This window comes from Mobula hypostoma, chromosome 6 (genome assembly GCF_963921235.1).
Source record: "Mobula hypostoma chromosome 6, sMobHyp1.1, whole genome shotgun sequence".
Lineage (NCBI taxonomy): Eukaryota > Metazoa > Chordata > Chondrichthyes > Myliobatiformes > Myliobatidae > Mobula > Mobula hypostoma.
In genome coordinates this window covers 469,393-486,549 of record NC_086102.1, presented here as the reverse complement: position 1 = coordinate 486,549, position 17,157 = coordinate 469,393, and the positions used below count along the sequence as shown (strand labels likewise).

General features: G+C 44.4%; 1 protein-coding gene across 8 annotated transcripts in view; it reads right to left on the bottom strand.

Annotated features, from left to right (window-relative positions):
- Positions 1-14,175, bottom strand: part of pknox1.1 (pbx/knotted 1 homeobox 1.1) — a 295,655-nt gene extending 281,480 nt beyond the window's left edge. For 2 of the 8 annotated variants that reach the window (XM_063050189.1, XM_063050193.1), the window contains exon 1: positions 12,481-12,583. The gene's annotated coding sequence lies outside the window, so the exon portion shown is untranslated. Of the gene's footprint in view, positions 1-213; positions 319-12,480; positions 12,584-13,737 lie in introns of those variants that run through there. The other 6 variants (XM_063050187.1, XM_063050192.1, XM_063050191.1 and 3 more) reach the window with 6 other exon arrangements.
- Between the last annotated feature and the right edge of the window lie 2,982 nt (positions 14,176-17,157).

Below are 17,157 nucleotides of genomic sequence, written 5' to 3'. Positions count from 1 at the left end.
AGAAGGCGCAAGTGCCACCCAGCTGGAAGGAGGCCATAATCTCAGCTATACCAAAAGAAGGCAAGGATAAAATGGAATGTGGGTCATTTAGTCTAATATCTGTTCTTGATGTGGATTATAGAATATTTACCTCCATCATGGCCAAAGGATTAGAAGCATATCTACCCACACTGATACATAATGATCAGACAGGTTTTAGACAACAACACTCACAACACGCTGGAGTAACTCAGCAGGTCGGGCAGCATCCGTGGAAAAGATCGGTTGACGTTTCGGGCCGGAACCCTTCGTCAGGACCCAGCATCTGCAGAGTATTTTGTGTTTTATACAACAACGCCAAACACAAGACAATAGACGAAGGACACTTCACATTATGGATCATATACAAAAAAATGAAATTGAAGCAATAGTGATAAGCGTGGACGCCGAAAAGGCATTTGATTCGGTTAATTGGAATTTTCTTTACAGAGTTTTACATAGATTTGGTCTAAATGACACAATTATTAAAACTATACAGGCACTATATGACAATCCCACTGTGAGGATTAAAATCAATGGATATTTATCTACACACATCCAAGTTGCTGGTCAACGCAGCAGGCCAGGCAGCATCTCTAGGAAGAGGTACCTGTACCTCTTCCTAGAGATGCTGCCTGGCCTGCTGCATTGACTGTACCTCTTCCTAGAGATGCTGCCTGGCCTGCTGCGTTCACCAGCAACTTTGATGTGTGTTGCTTGAATTTCCAGCATCTGCAGAATTCCTGTTGTTTGGATATTTATCTAATAGTTTTACCCTAGAAAGGGGCACGAGACAGAGTTGTGCATGGTCACCACTACTCTTCGCATTATATCTGGAACCATTAACTCAATACATCAGACAAAATGAAGATATCAGGGGAATTGCTACTAAAGGGACAGAGCATAAATTGGCCTGTTACGCAATGACATTTTGATCTATCTAGGGCAACCAACATACTCTTTACCTAAATTGATGCAATCCTTTGAACAATATGGCCAATTATCAAGATACAAGATCAACATAGATAAAACCCAACTACTTTCATATAACTATAGCTCACCAAGAGAAATTGAAAGTAGATATCCTCAGCCATGGAAAACATTGTCTGTGAAATATTTGGGCATTATTACGCCAAAAGATTTGGCAAAATTATCAGAATGCAATTATCAGCCTATATATAAAAAACTAAGGAAGATATAACAAGATGGAACCTAATTCCTCTTCTTGGTCTCAGTTCAAGGATTGAATTTATTAAAATGAATTTACTGCCCAGACTACTATATCTCTTTCAGACCCTACCAATAGAGATTAATCAAAATCAATTCAATGAATGGAACAAGATGCTATCAAGATATATATGGCAAGGTAAAAGGCCTGGAGTTCATCTCAAAACTTTGCAATTAGCCAAGGAAAAGGGGGGATGGGGCCTACCTTCTCTTAGAGATTATTATTTTGAAGCACAGTTGAGAGCTGTGATGTGCTGGTACAAGCCATCATGTGACGCTCAATGGAAAAACATTGAGGAGAGGATGCTTTCCATCCCCATACAGGCAATTTTGGCTGATAATAACCTACAAAGTTACATAAATACTATTGATAACCCATGGGTGAAATGGACTCTTAAAATATGGAAAACTATTATAAAAAAATATAAACTAGAGAGAGACATTGCAATTCTTAAATGGTGTGCATATGACTCGGATTTTACGCCGAATAAACTGGATGCTAGATTTAAAGACTGGACAGCTAAAGGAATAACAGCTATTTGCAATATAATGAAAGAAGGAACACTGTTCAGTTTTGAAATGCTCAGAGAAACACTTATCAGAAAAACAAGACTTTTATCGGTATTTACAGATGCGACAGTATGTTAATAGGATGGTTAAAAATGTAACCAAAGCAAGTACATGTCTGATAGAGCTATTTAGAAAAGCATATAATTCAGACAACGGTAGTAGAATCATTTTGAAGCGTGTATAAGGGTTTGTCAAATCTTAAAACACATTAGACTTCACACATTAAAACAAAATGGGAGAAAGAAGGAGGGATAATAATATCTGAGGAAGAATGGACATTAATATGGAGGTATCAATGGAAGTGTACCAGTTCACAGAAATGGGGGAGGGAGTTCAGATGGAAAAACTTGATAAGATATTTTATTACACCCTCTCAGAAATTCCATTACGATAGTAACCTCCCTGTTTGCTGGAGAAATTGTGGAAATCAAAATGCAAACCATTATAATATTTTCTGGGAATGCCCTGTTATCAAAGACTATTGGAGTGGGATACATAATGCCCTACAAGACATCCTTAAATGTAAAATACCCTTAGAAAGTAAGACCATATATTTTGGGTATATAACTCAAGAATGGTTGAAAAGAGATAAATATTTAATGAATATACTGCTGGTGGCTGGTAAAAAGACCCTTACCAGGAAATGACTATCACAGGAGAGCCCAACTCTAAATGTATGGATGGAAATTACAATGGACATTTACAAAATGGAGAAGATAACAGCATCTGTTAATCATAAGTTGGAACAATTTGATTCATACTGGGAAAAATGGTTTAACTACATAACACCTCATAGGCCTGATTTTATTCTCATAAGTCAATGAATATGTTGTAAAAAAAAAGATCACTCCCTACTTTGTACGTAGTTTTCATCTTTTGATTGTTCTTTCTTTCCTCTCCTTTCTATAAGTCTATACCTCAGTTAAATATTATGTGGAGATTTCTGACAAATATGATTACATGATACATATGTACAGTATCTGAAGTACATTGCATGGAAATATTTGTTCGATGATGAACTTCAATAAAAAATAAACTACAAAAAAAAAGAAAAATAGAGGGCTATGGGTAAAGCCGAGGTAGTTCCAAGGTAGGGACATGTTCAGCATAGCTTTGTGGGCCGAAAGGCCTGTATTGCACTGTAGGTTTTCTATGTTTCTACGTTTCAATGACTTGGCCTCCACAGCCGCCTGTGGCAACGAATTCCACAGGTTCACCACCATTTGGCTAAAGAAATCCTCCTAATATGTATTCTAAATGGATGTCCCTCTGGTCTGAGGCTGTATCCTCTGGTCTTAGACTCTCCCGCTATAGGAAACATCCTCTTCCGAAGTTTTAGATTTGATCAGAAAGTCTTTCTTTTTTTTTTGTCGTATCCTCAAAATGGACTGCCCAGTCCCTTTTTTTTTGTTTTTTTTTCTATAGTGTAGTGGTTTTTTTCATTTAAAACCCAATGTTCTTTCTTTTCTCTTCATAACTGATAACAGGAGAATTGTTATTTTCATTTTTTAAAATTATATATTTTATACTAGCTTAACAGTATCTATGATCTTGAAAATGTCTATCTTAATCTCCATTTATATTGTTACTGATATATATATATTTGAGATACTTCTCCTTTTGATTGTACTTATGCTCCTTTTAAATCAATAAAAAGATTAATAAAGAAAGAAACACCCTCTCCACATCCACTCTATCTCGGCCTTTCAATAGTCGATAGGTTTCAATGAGAAACCACAAGTTCTTCTAAATTCCAGTGAGTATCAGCCCAAAGCATTCAAATGCTCCTCATATGATAAGCCTTTCAATCCTGGAATCATTTTTGTGAACCTCCTTTGAACCCTTTCCAATGTCAGCACATCCTTTCTTAGATATGGTGCCCAAAACTGCACATAATATTCCAAGTGAGGCTTCAGTAGTACTTTATAAAGCCTCAGCATTACATCCTTGTTTTTATATTCTAGTCCTCATGAAGTGAATGCTAATATTATATTTGCCTTTCTCATCATCAACCCATTAAGCCTGGGAAATCCCGGAAGAGGATCCCCTAGAATGGCGGGGGTGGGGGGGATCTCACTGAAACCTATTGAACATTGAACAGCCTCGAAAAAGTGGATATGGAAAGGATTTTCCCAATAATGGGAAGTCTAAGAACAGGGGACATAACCTCACAATAGAAAGATGTCCATTTAGACAGGAGATGAGGAGTAATATCCTTATCTAGAGTGGCGAATCTGTGGAATTCGTTGTCAAAGGCAGCTGTGGAGTCAAGTCATTGGCATATTTAAGGCAGGGGTTAATAAATTTTTGATTTCTCAAGGCATGTAGGGAGGAGATTGGGGCTGAGAGGGAAATGGATCAGCGATGATGAAATGGCAGAGCAGACTCAAAGGGCCAAATGGCCTAATTCTACTCCTATATCTTATGGTCTTCAATGTTGTAAATGTACCCATCTTTGCAGCATCCTCTGTCAGCTTGTTCCATACCCACCTACCTCTTCGTGAAAAACACAATCCTTTTATGTTTTTCCCTTCTCAACTTAAACCCATGCTCTCTAGATTTAGACTCCTCTACCCTGAACATTGTGACAATCGATCTTACCTCTGCCCTGTGGGATTTTATAAATCTCTGTAAGGACATCTCTTTGCCTCCTTTGCTCGAGGGAAAACAATTTCAAACAAGTCAATCTCTCGTTATATTTCAGGCTCTCCAGCAATAATATAGCAATTGAGCTGCTTGCAATTTTCCTTGACCCTGCCTGCCAGATCCATCTCATATCATCTTGTTTCCCTCTTGATTTTCCTTTTTAATTATACTCCTAAACTCTGTTATCAAAGGGTTTGCTTGATACCCAGTTGTCTAATATATGTCTCCTTTTTCCTGATCAGAGCCTCAATTTCGCTCATCAATCAGGTTTCCTAAACTTTTCATCTTTTCCCTTCCAATGATTTTTTCAGTTGCTCTCTGTAGGTTTTTTAAAACTTTCCAATCCTCTATCTTCCCACTAATCTTTTGCTTTGTTGTATGCCCTTTCTTTTGCTTTTACAATAGCTTTGACTTCCCTTGACAGCCATGGTTGTACTATTTTACCATTTGAGTATTTTTTTTCATTTTTGGAGTACACACGTCCTGCACCTTTCCCATTTTTCCCAGAAATGCACACTATTGCTGACATCCCAACAGCAGCCCCTTCCAATTTACTTTGACCAACTCCTCTCCCATACCACTGTAATTTCCCTTACTCCACTGAAATACTGCTACATCAGACTTTACAATCTCCTATCAAATTTGAAATTGAACTCGATCATATTGTTTCTAAGGGTTCTTTTTCCTTAAGCTCCCTAATCGCCTCCGGTTCATTACGTAATACCCAATCCAGTATAGCTGATCCCGAGTTGGCTCAACGACAAACTGCTTATAAAGATATCTCTTAGGCATTCAACAAACAAACTCCCTTGAGATCCATTAGCAACCTGACTTTCCCAATCGACCTGTATGTTAAAATCTCCCGTGACTACCATAACATTGCCCTTTTGACTCACCTTCTCTATTTCCTGTTGTAACCTGTGGTCCACCTCCCAGCCACTGTTGGGAGGCCTGTATATAACTGTCATCAACGTCCTTTTACCTTTGCAGTTTCTTAACTCAACCCACAAGGATTCAACATCCTCTGATCCTATGTCACATCTTTCTACTGATTTGATGCCATTCATTACCAGTAGAGCCACGCCACCCCCTCTGTCTACCTTCCTATCTCTCTGATACGATGTGTAACCTTGGACATTCAGCTCCCAACTCCAACCATCCTTCAGCCATGATTCAGAGATGGCCACAACATCATTCCTGGCAATCTGTAATACTGCAACAAGATCATCCACCTTATTTCTTATACTCTGCGCATTTGATACACCACCTTGAGTACTGTATTTGCTAACCTTTCTGATTCTGCATCCTTAATGATTTGATACTCAGCCTATTGGCTGCAACTAAGTCCTATCACCTGCCTGCCTTTCCTGATGCTATCTTTATTTTTTTTTAACCATCTGTCCTATCCTGAGTCCCTTCACTCCGGTTCCCACCCTCCTGCCAAATTAGTTTAAACCCTCCCCAACAGCTCTAACAAACCTGCCCGGGATAATAGAGGCTCCCCTCAGGTTCAGGTGCAACCCATCACTTTTGAACAGGTCATACCTCCCCCAGAAGAGATCCCTATTACAGGTATCCCCTGCTTTTCGAACGTTCACTTTACGAAACCTCACTGTTACGAAAGACCTACATTAGTACCCTGTTTTCGCTTTCAGGTGTTTTCACTGTTACGAGAAAAAAGCAGCGCACGATAAAAGGCAGCGCACACCCCGAGCAGCCGCTGTCCCCGGATTCGGAACGGCATTGCTTAAACACGAGCCTGTGAGCTGCCGTTTGCAAGATGAATTCTAAGGTATCGGAAAAGCCTGAAAGAGCTCGTAAGGGTGTTACACTTCGCGCAAAACTAGACATAATTAAGTGTTTTGATCGTGGTGAACGAAGTAAAGACAAAGTGAGTTTGCTTGTGGAAGCTGACGAAGATGATGTTGAAGAGGTTTTGGCATCCCATGACCAAGAACTGACAGATGAAGAGCTGATGCAATTGGAAGAAAAGAGGATAACAATCGAAACCGAGTGAGTAATGATAAAGTCCGACTTCAATTTTGAAAGGGTACATCGGTTTAGGTGATATTTGCAGGATGGTTTGAGTCCTTACAAAGAACTGTGTGATAGAAAAATGCACAAGGCTCAGCAGTCAAGCAAGCCTTCCGCATCGGCCACAGCAGACGACGAACCTCGACCTTCAACATCGAGGCGAGCAGAGATAGAAGAAGGTGAGCTGCCTGCTCTAATGGAAACAGACGACGAGATGACACCCCAGTGTCCCACCACCCCAACCCCCAGGCCACGGACAGATACCGATTCGCGGAGAATGCAACGGTAGCCGGGAGGCACACAGCACATCTTCAAGAAAAAAGCCAAAATAAACATGCTAATTAATTAGGTGCCGCCGACACGTAATTGTCAGCCCAGATCAGTGCCGATTTCCGATTGCGTCGTCTCTGATCTGGGCCGACAATTACGTGTCGGGCGACACCTAATTAATTAGCATGTTTATTTCGGCTTTTTTCTTAAAGGTGTGCTGTGTGCCTCCCAGCTACCGCTGGACCTCTGCGTGCTTCGCGGCAATGTATCGGTTGGCAGCCTGGAGGGTGGGGGCCACTGCACCACCCAACCTGTGACTCAGCCTAACACACCATCATCAGTGTGCTTGGCGCTGTCTTCCCAATCCCAGTAAGTGATACTACACTGTACATACATTATTTCTACTTTATATCGGCTGTGTATTTTTACGTGTTATTTGGTATGATTTGGCAGCTTCATAGCTTAAAGGTTACTGGAGAGCGCTTGCGCCGTGTTTTTGCCAACAGCGCTTGCGCCGTGTTTTTGCCAACAGCGCTTGCGTGAAATTTTCCGCTGATGGCGCTTGCGTGAGATTTTTGGTACGGCGAACAGTGCAGTAATGATTGTAGAAAAGTATTTCTACGTTATATAGGCCGTGTCTTTATCATATCATTCCTGCTTTTACTATATGTTACTGTTGTTTTAGGTTTTATGTATTATTTGGCATGATTTGGTAGGTTATTTTTGAGTCTACGAATGCTCACAAAATTTTCCCATATAATTTAATGGTAATCGCTTCTTCGCTTTACGACATTTTGGCTTACAAACCGTTTCATAGGAACGCTCTACCTTCGGATGGCGGGGGAAACCTGTATCCAAAAACCTGAAGCCCTGCTCCCGGCACCAGCTTCTCAGCCACGCATTAATCTGCCAGATCATCCTGTTTCTACCCTCACTGGCGTGTGGCACAGGCAGCAATCCAGAAATTACTACCCGGGAGGTCCCACTTCTCAGCTTTCTACCTAGCTCTCTAAATTCTCTTTTCAGGACATCACTGCTTTTCCTTCCTATGTCATTGGCACCTCTATCTTCCTACTAACTTTTTTTGTTTTATGTCTTTTCTTTTACTTTTACATTGGCTTTGACTTCCCTTGACAGCCATGGTTCTACTATTTTACCATCTGAGTATTTCTTCAGTTTTGGAATACATGTATCCTGCACCTTCCTCATTTTTCCCAGAAACGCACGCCATTGCTGCTCTGCCGTCATCTCGCCAGCAGCCCCTTCCAATTTACTTTTGTCAACTCCTCTTTCATACCACTGTAATTTCCCTTACTCCACTGAAATACTGCTACATCAGTCTTTACTTTCTCCCTATCAAATTTCAACTTGAACTCAGTCATATTTGAATTACTAGTTCCTAAGGATTCTTATACCTTGAGCTCCCTAATCACCTCCAGTTCAACAAACTCACTCTCTTGAGATCCATTACCAACCTGATTTTCCCAATCGAGCTGCATGTTAAAATCTCCCATGACTATCATTACATTGCCCTTTTGACTTGCCTTTCCTATTTCCTGTTGTAACTTGTGGTCCACCTCCCAGCCACTGTTGGGAGGCCTGTATATAACTGCTATCAACATCCTTTTACCCCTGCAGTTTCTTAACTCAACCCACAAGGATTCAACATCTTCTAATCCTATGTCACATCTTTCTACTGATTTGATGCTATTCTTTACCAGTAGAGCCACACAGACTGAAAAGACAGAGCAACGTGCTGTTGGCTCACAAGTAGAGAAAGCTTGGAGACAGTGCGAGAGGGAAGATAGGCAGGTGATAGAGAAGGGATGTGCTCAGACCGATGGCTTGAGATCTGTCTATTTAATGCAAGAAGCATCACGAACAAAGCAGATGAGCTGAGAACATGGATCAGTACTTGGAGCTATGATGTTGTGGCCATTTCCAACAATTTCGGAAAGGGTCTGGGGAGCCTCCAACCTGATGGCATCAACATTGACTTCTCAAACTTCCGCTAATGCCCCACCTCCCCCTCGTACCCTATCCGTTATTTATTTATATACACACACTCTTTTTCTCTCTCTCCTTTTTCTCCCTCTGTCCCTCTCACTATACCCCTTGCCCATCCTCTGGGGTTTTCCCCCCTCCCCCTTTTCTTTCTCTCTGGGCCTCCTGTCCCATGATCCTCTTATATCCCTTTTGCCAATCAACTGTCCAGCTCTTGGCTCCATCCCTCCCCCTCCTATCTTCTCCTATCATTTTGGATCTCCCCCTCCCCCTCCCACTTTCAAATCTCTTACTAGCTCTTCTTTCAGTTAGTCCTGACGAAGGGTCTCGGCCCGAAAAGTCAACTGTACCTCTTCCTAGAGATGCTGCCTGGCCTGCTGCGTTCACCAGCAACCTTGATGTGTGTTGCTTGAATTTCCAGCATCTGCAGAATTCCCCATGTTTGCGTTTTTAAATTAGACCAGTGCCTAAGAAGAATAATGTGGGCTGCCTTAATGACTATCGCCCAGTAGCACTTACATCGACAGTGATGAAATGCTTTGAAAGTTGATCATAACTAGACTGATCTCCTGCCTCAGCAAGGTCCTGGACCCATTGCAATTTGCCTATTGCCACAATAGGTCAACGGCAGATGCAATCTTAATGGCTCGCCACACAGTTTTAGAACACTTGGACAAAACAAACACCTACGGCAGGATGCTGTTCATCAACTTTAGCTCAGCATTTAGTACCATCATTCCCACAACCTGATCGAGAAGTTGCAGAACCTGGATCTCTGTAATTAGGTCCTCGACTTCCTAACCGGAAGACCACAATCTGTGTGCATCGTGATAACGTATCGTCCTTGCTGACAATCAACACTGGCGCACCTCAGGGGTGTGTGCTTAGCCGACTGCTCTCCTCTCTATATACACATGACTGTGTGGCTAGGCATAGCTCAAATACCATCTATAAATTTGCTGACAACACAACCATTGTTGGTGGAGTCTCAGGTGGTGACAAGAGGGCGTACAAGAGTGAGGTAAGCCAACTAGTGGAATGGTGCCGCAGTAACAACCTGCACCCAACGTCAGTAAGACAAAAGAGCTGATTGTGGACTTCAGGAAAGGTAAGACGAAGGAACGCATACCAATCCTCATAGAGGGATCAGAAGTGGAGAGAGTGAACAGCTTCAAGTTCCTGGGTGTCAAGATCTCTGAGGATCTAACCTGGTCCCAACATATCGATGTAGTTATAAAGAAGGCAAGATAGCGGCTATACTTTATTAGGAGTTTGAAGAGATTAGGCATGTCAACAAATACACTCAAAAACGTCTATAGTTGTACCGTGGAGAGCATTCTGACAGGCTGCATCACTGTCTGGTATGGAGGGTCTACTGCACAGGACCGAAACAAGCTGCAGAAGGTTGTAAATCCAGTCAGCTCCATCTTGGGTACAAGCCTACAAAGTACCCAGGACATCTTTAGGGAGCGATGTCTCAGAAAGGCAGCATCCATTATTAACAACCTCCAGCACCCAGGGCATTCCCTTTTCTCACTGTTACCATCAGGTAGGAGGTATAAAAGCCGAAGGCACACACTCAGTGATTCAGGAACAGCTTCTTCCCCTCTGCCACCTGATTCCTAAATGGACATTGAATCTTTAGACACTACCTCACTTTTTTTTATACTGTATACAGTATTTCTGTTTTTGCACGCTTTTTTAAAATAGATTCAAAATACGTATTGATTTTCTTGTTTATTTATTATTTTTATTTTATTTACTATTTTTTCTCTCTGCCAAATTATGTATTGCATTGAACTGCTGCTGCTAAGTTAACAAATTTCACGTCACATGCCAGTGATAATAAACCTGATTCTGATTACAGAAACTTGGATGGCTCAGGGGCAGGAGTGGTTAATAGAGTGCCAGGCTTTAGATGTTTCAGAAAGGACAGGGAGGGAGGCAAAAGAGGTTGGGGGCGTGTCACTGTTGATCAGAGAGAGTGTCACGGCTGCAGAAAAGGGGGAAGTCATGGAGGGATTGTCTACTGAATCTCTGTGGGTGGAAGTTAGAAACAGAAAGGGATCAATAACTCTACTGGGTATTTTTATACACCACCCAGTAGTAACAGGGACATCGAGGAGTAGATAGGGAGACAGATTCTGGAAAGGTGTAATAATAACAGGGTTGTCGTGGTGGGAGATTTTAATTGCCCAAATATTGATTGGCATCTCTCGAGAGCAAAGGATTTAGATGGGGTGGAGTTTGTTTGGTGTGTTCCGGAAGGTTTCTTGACACAATATGTTGATAAGCCTACAAGAGGAGAGGCTGTACTTGATCTGATTTTGGGAAATGAACCTGGTCAGCTGTCAGGTCTCACAGTGGGAGAGCATTTTGCGGAGAGTGATCATAATTCTATCATAATATGATTAGGAATAGTCAGCATGGCTTTGTGAAAGGCAGGTCGTGCCTTATGAGCCTGATTGAATTTTTTGAGGATGTGACTAAACACATTGATGAAGGTAGAGCAGCAAATGTAGTCTATATGTATTTCAGCAAGGCATTTGGAAAGTTACCCCATGCAAGGCTTATTGAGAAAGTAAGGAGGCATGGGATCCAAGGGGACATTGCTCTGTGGATCCAGAACTGGCTTGCCCACAGAAGGCAGAGAGTGGTTGTAGGCAGGTCATATTCTCTTTGGAGATTGGTGACCAGTGGTGTGCCTCAGGGATCTGTTCTAGGACCCTTACTCTTCGTGATTTTTATAAATGTCCTGGATGAGGAAGTGGAGAGATGGGTTAGTAAATTTGCTGATGACACAAAGGTTGGAGGTGTTGTGAATAGTGTGAAGGGCTGTCAGAGGTTACAGCAGAACATTGATAGGATGCAAAACTGGGCTGATAATTGACAGATGGAGTTCAACCCAGATAGGTGTGAGGTGGTTCATTTTGGTAGGTCAAATATGATGGCAGAATGTAGTATTAATGGCAAGACTCTTGGCAGTGTGGAGTATCAGAGGGATCTTGGGGTCCAAGTCCATAGGACACTCAAAGCTGTTACGCAGGTTGACTCTGTTGGTTAAGAAGGCATACAGTGCATTGGCCTTCATCAATCGTGGGATTGAATTTAGGAGCCGAGAGGTAATGTTATAGCTATATTGGACCCTGGTCAGACCCCACTTGGAGTACTGTGTTCAGTTCTGGTCACCTCACTACAGGAAGAATGTGGAAACCATAGAAAGGGTGCAAAGGAGATTTACAAGGATGTTGCCTGCATTGGGAAGCATGCCTTACAAGAATACATTGAGTGAACTCAGCCTTTTTTTCCTTGGAGTAGCGGAGGATGAGAGGTGACCTGATACAGGTGTATAAGATGATGAGAGGCATTGATCGTGTGGATAGTCACAGGGCTGAAATGGCTAATATGAGAGGGCACAGTTTTAAGGTGATTGGAAATAGGTACAGAGGAGATGCTTCAGGGTAAGTTTTTTTATGCAGAGAGGTGAGTGCGTGGAATAGGCTACCAGCAACGGTGGTGGAGGCAGATATGATAGGGTCTTTCAAGAGACTCCTGCATAGGTACATGGAGCTTGGAAAAACAGAGGGCTATGGGTAACTCTAGGTAATTTCTGAAGTAAGTTCATGTTATAGTTCATGTTCAGCTTTGTGGGCTGAAGAGCCTGTATGTGCTGTAGGTTTTCTTTGTTTCTATGTTACCTCCTCTGCCTACCTTCCTTCCCTCCAATATAACGAGTAAGCTTAGACATTCAGGTCCCAACTACATCCATTCTTCAGCCACGGTTCAGGGATGGCCACAACATCATGCCCAGCAATCTGTAATATTGTAACAATCATCCACCTTATTTCTTATACTACCCTCATTTTTATACATCTTGAGTACTGTATTTGCTATTCTTTCTGATTCTACATCCCTAATGGATGCAGACTGTCATCATCTGTCTACCCTTCTTGACAGTCTGACTGCTACCTTTACTATTTTACCAGCTGTCCTATCCTGAGTCCCTTTCCTCCGATTCCCACCTCCCTGCCAAATGAGACTACAGAAGACAGGGTTATAGTTAGGGTGTCAAAAACAAGAGAACTTAGCGTGGGGACAGAGCTTAAAGAGGAAGTGGAAAGGAATTTTAACATACAAAATGATGGATATAGGTAAAGCTAGAGGCTGGAAAATGAAATTAGTGTATGTACGTGATCGTTGGTATGGTCATGGTGCGATGAAGGGGGTGTTTCCATGACTCATTATGGTAAATAAAGTTGACTTTGTCCTTCAGAACTGAGTAATACCAGCGAAGGCAGATTCTAGCTGTCTCCGATGACAAGGAACACACATCAAAGTTGCTGGTGAACGCAGCAGGCCAGGCAGCATCTCTAGGAAGAGGTACAGTCGACGTTTCAGGCCGAGACCCTTCGTCCGATGCCAAGGGCCGGGTTGCAATTCAACTCTTCTGCCAATCAAGCAGGGGGCGGGTCACATCAACAATCTCGGGGTATCAATCAGCCAATAGGCGGGGCCGGGCCGTTTGCCAGCGCGGCTCCGCTGAAGGGGGGGAGGGGGGTCAATCTGTCCGTCAGGCGAGGGGCGGGGTTAAATTGTCAATCACAGGTAGGCCCGCTGTCCCGCGTTTTATGTTGGAGTGCGCCATTTTTCAGCCAACCAACACTCAACTGCCCCTCCCCCCACTTTTCAAACCCCGCGCGCGATCCCGTCGCCCCTTTTCATAAACTATCGGGGTGGGCGCGCACGACATGCGCGTCCACCATGGCGCGCACCCCGCCCCTCGCCACCATCGCAGGCGACCGAACAAAGAGACCGGGCCCGGCCGTCTAGTTCGGGAGCGAAGAGTAAGGTGGCGACGGCCGCGGCACTGTGCCGCACCATTCGTGGGCGCGTGTTGGAGACGAGGGCCGGCGCCGGGCCCGGACGGCGGGGAGCGGGGCCGGCCGCGGGCGCTGACTGACAGCTTACCTGAATGCCAATCTTCATCAGACTGACAAGCGACTGCAGCAATCAGCCCCACACAGCGCTCGACGTCATCACGCACACGCCGCGCCGCGCACTCACCGTGCAGCGCACTCGGCGGGGTTCGCACTCAGTGTCCGTGACGTCAGCATGTCACCGCCTCCGACTCCGCCCTCCCGCCTGTCGCCGGCTGGCGCTGGTCCGTCCCGCTCTCTGCTGGAAGTCTGGGCTGAAGCCGTTGCTTCAACACCGGGCCTGCCGAAAGGCCTCGGCCCCAAACGGCGACTGTACTTTTCATGGGTGCTGCCTGGCCGACTGCTTGGATTGGAGCATCTGCAGGTTTTCTCTTGCTTCTAAGCCGGCCTGGGCCTGGCCACGCTCTCTTCAATAATGCGGCCCCACGCAGCAGGTCTGACCCGACCCTCTGCTGTAGTCCGGAGCAGCCCCGACCCGATCCATGTCAGACACAAGATATCATGCAGATGCTGGAAATCGGGAGTAACTAATACTGGAGGAACTCAGCGAGTCAAACAGCATCTAAGGAGCCACTCCCCACCTTTCTCTTGTGCCGTCCCCATGTAGTGTCGACCGGTTGTTTCCCTCTAGCTCATGCCTGACTTGCTAAGTTCCTCCACCAGTTTCTGTGCTGCTGCTCAGCTGTTGAGTCCAGTTTATTAATGCGATAAGTCATAAGAGCAGAATTAGGCCATTCAACCCATGGAGTCGCCTCTGCCATTCCATCATGACTGACCCTAGATCCCACTCAACCCCATACACGTGCCTTCTCACCATATCCTTTGATACCCTGACCGATCAGGAAACAAATCAACGTCTACCTTAAATATATGCACGGACATGGTATCTACTGCAGTCTGGCAGAGCATTCCACAGATTTGCTATCTGGCTAAAAAAAAATCCTCCTTTGTTTTAAAGGGTTGCCCCTCAATTTACAGGCTGTGCCTCTAGTTCTGAATATCCCACCACAGGAAACTTCCTCTCCACATTCACTCTATCCATGGAGCACTCACATAGTATGTTGCCTCCCAGGTACCAGGATCAGGGATGTCTTATATCGTGGCCACAACATTTTGGAGAAGGAGGGGGAGCAGCCAGATGTCTTGGTACATGTTGGCACCCATGACATAGGAAGGAAAAGCAATGAGGTCCTGCAAAGAGAATTTAAAGAGCTAGGTAGAAAGCTGAGAAGCAGAAGCAGTAATTTCTGGATTGCTGACTGTGCCACTCGCCAGTGAGGATACAAACGGGATAATCTGGCAGATAAATGCGTGGCCGAGTAGCTGGTTCAGGAGGCAGAGCTTCAGGTTCTTGGATCATTGAGATCCCTTGTGGGAGAGGTATGATCTGTTCAAAAGTGATGGGTTGCTAATATTCTCCCGGGCAGGTTTGTTAGAGCTGTTGGAGAGGGTTTAAACTAACTTGGTTGGGGGGGGGGGTGTGGGAATCGAAGTGAAGGGAATCAGGAAAGGACAGATGGTAAAAGAAAAAGCAAAGATAGCGTGCAGTCAGATTGTCAGGAAGGGCAGGCAGGTGATGGGACTTAATTGCAACCAATAGGCTCAGTATCAAATCATTAGGGATGCAGAATCAGAAAGGATAGCAAATACAGTACTCAAGGTGTTGAATCAAAAGCGCGTAGTATAAGAAATAAGGTGGATGATCTTTTTGCAATATTATAGATTGCCAGGTATGATGTTGTGGCCATCTTAACTACATTACACAGAGGCGTGGTTGAGAGTGTGCTGACCTTTTGCATCACAACCTGGTACTCCAGCTGCAGTGCTGTCGACAAAAAAGCCTTGCAGAGGGTGGTTAGGGGAGCAGAGAAGGTTATTGGGGTCTCCCTACCTTCTGTCCAAGACCTCTTTTGGAGTCGATGCCTCCAGAAGACACGGTACATCATTAAAGACCCCTCACACCCTCTCCATGAACTGTTTGTTCTTCTGCCATCAGGCAAACATACAGGAGCATCAAAACTAAAACCACAAGGCTACTAAACAGCTTCCTCCCACAGGCAGTCAGACTGCTAAATAGCTGCTCCACCTGACTCTGCTTTGGACACTTCAACTTGCACTGGACACTTATAACTGATTTTAACTGACATGTGGCTGTTGTGTTTTACTATTTATTATGTTTATTATTTAGCGTTGCGTTTGTTATGCTATGATTGCACTGCCCCTGAGAAACGCTGTCTCATTCTGCCCTGCAGAGCTGATGTATGGTTAGAATGACCATAAAGTTTTTTGAATCTTGAAAAATCTTGAAAAACAAGGCTACACTAGACTATGTAAAACAACACAAAAACTACACTAGATTACTGTTAAGTGGATCAGCAAATTTGTGGATGATATCAAGAATGCGGTGTAGTGGACAGCGAGGAAGACTATCATGGCTTGCAGTGGGATATGGACTTGCTTGAAAAATGGGCTGAAAAATAGTAGATGGAATTTGCAGAAGGACAGAAGGTTCTGCATTTTAACTTAGCTCCTAACTTCCGGAACTCCCTATGCAGAACCTTGTCACTGTCATGGTCTGATCGTGAAGTCTGCATTCCAATTCGTGGTCCGGTCCATAGCTCCTTATTCCAGGGTTTCTGGTTTTCCCCAGTTTCTGTTGTAGGCACATGATTCTCGTTTTGGGGCTGAGACATAAATACCTCTGCAAACCAGGGATTCTCTGCCTGGATACCTCGCCTGACTGCCTGCTCACCTAGCCTGGATACCCTATCTATATTGCTGAAGTTTTACTGCAGGAGCAAGCCCAGAGCCTTGTTAGGTCAAAATAAGGAACTATCTTTCGTTATGTGGAATTGTCTCTCTGTGTCCATGCCTTTGCTAGGTGGGTCCGGCCGTTTGCCACCACCTTGTGTTGGGATCTGTCTCTTCACGTTCAGCGTTCTGTGTATGAGTCCCGGCCCCACATCCTGTTCCCAAGGAGGGGTCCTGGCTCTGTGTTATGCGTATGAGTCCCGGCCCTACGTCCAGTTCCCAAGGAGGGGTCCCGGCTCTACGTCCTGTTCCCAAGGAGGGGTCCCAGCTCTGTGTTCTGTGCACCCGTCTCTCCTAGTCCAAGGTTCTGTGCTCCCCAAGGCCCTTCTCCAGTCCTATCCGAGTCCTGTCCATGTGCCTTTACCTGTCCTTATGTCTCGCCCTACCCAGGAGTTCCTCACCCAAGCCATGTCCATTCCTGTAGCCTCGTCTTGTCCTCGCCTAGTTCTGGAGTCCGAGCCCGAGACAAGTCCCAGGTTCTGGGTCCTTGCCCAGTCTCTGGCTCGGAGTCCATACCCAAGCCTCGAAGTACTCTAGACCTAAGACCCAAGACCTCAAGCCTCAAGACCCCAAGCCTGTCTCCAAGCTCAAGCCTTAAGACCCCAGCCTCCAGTCCTGTAGTCATGTCATGTCTTTGCCT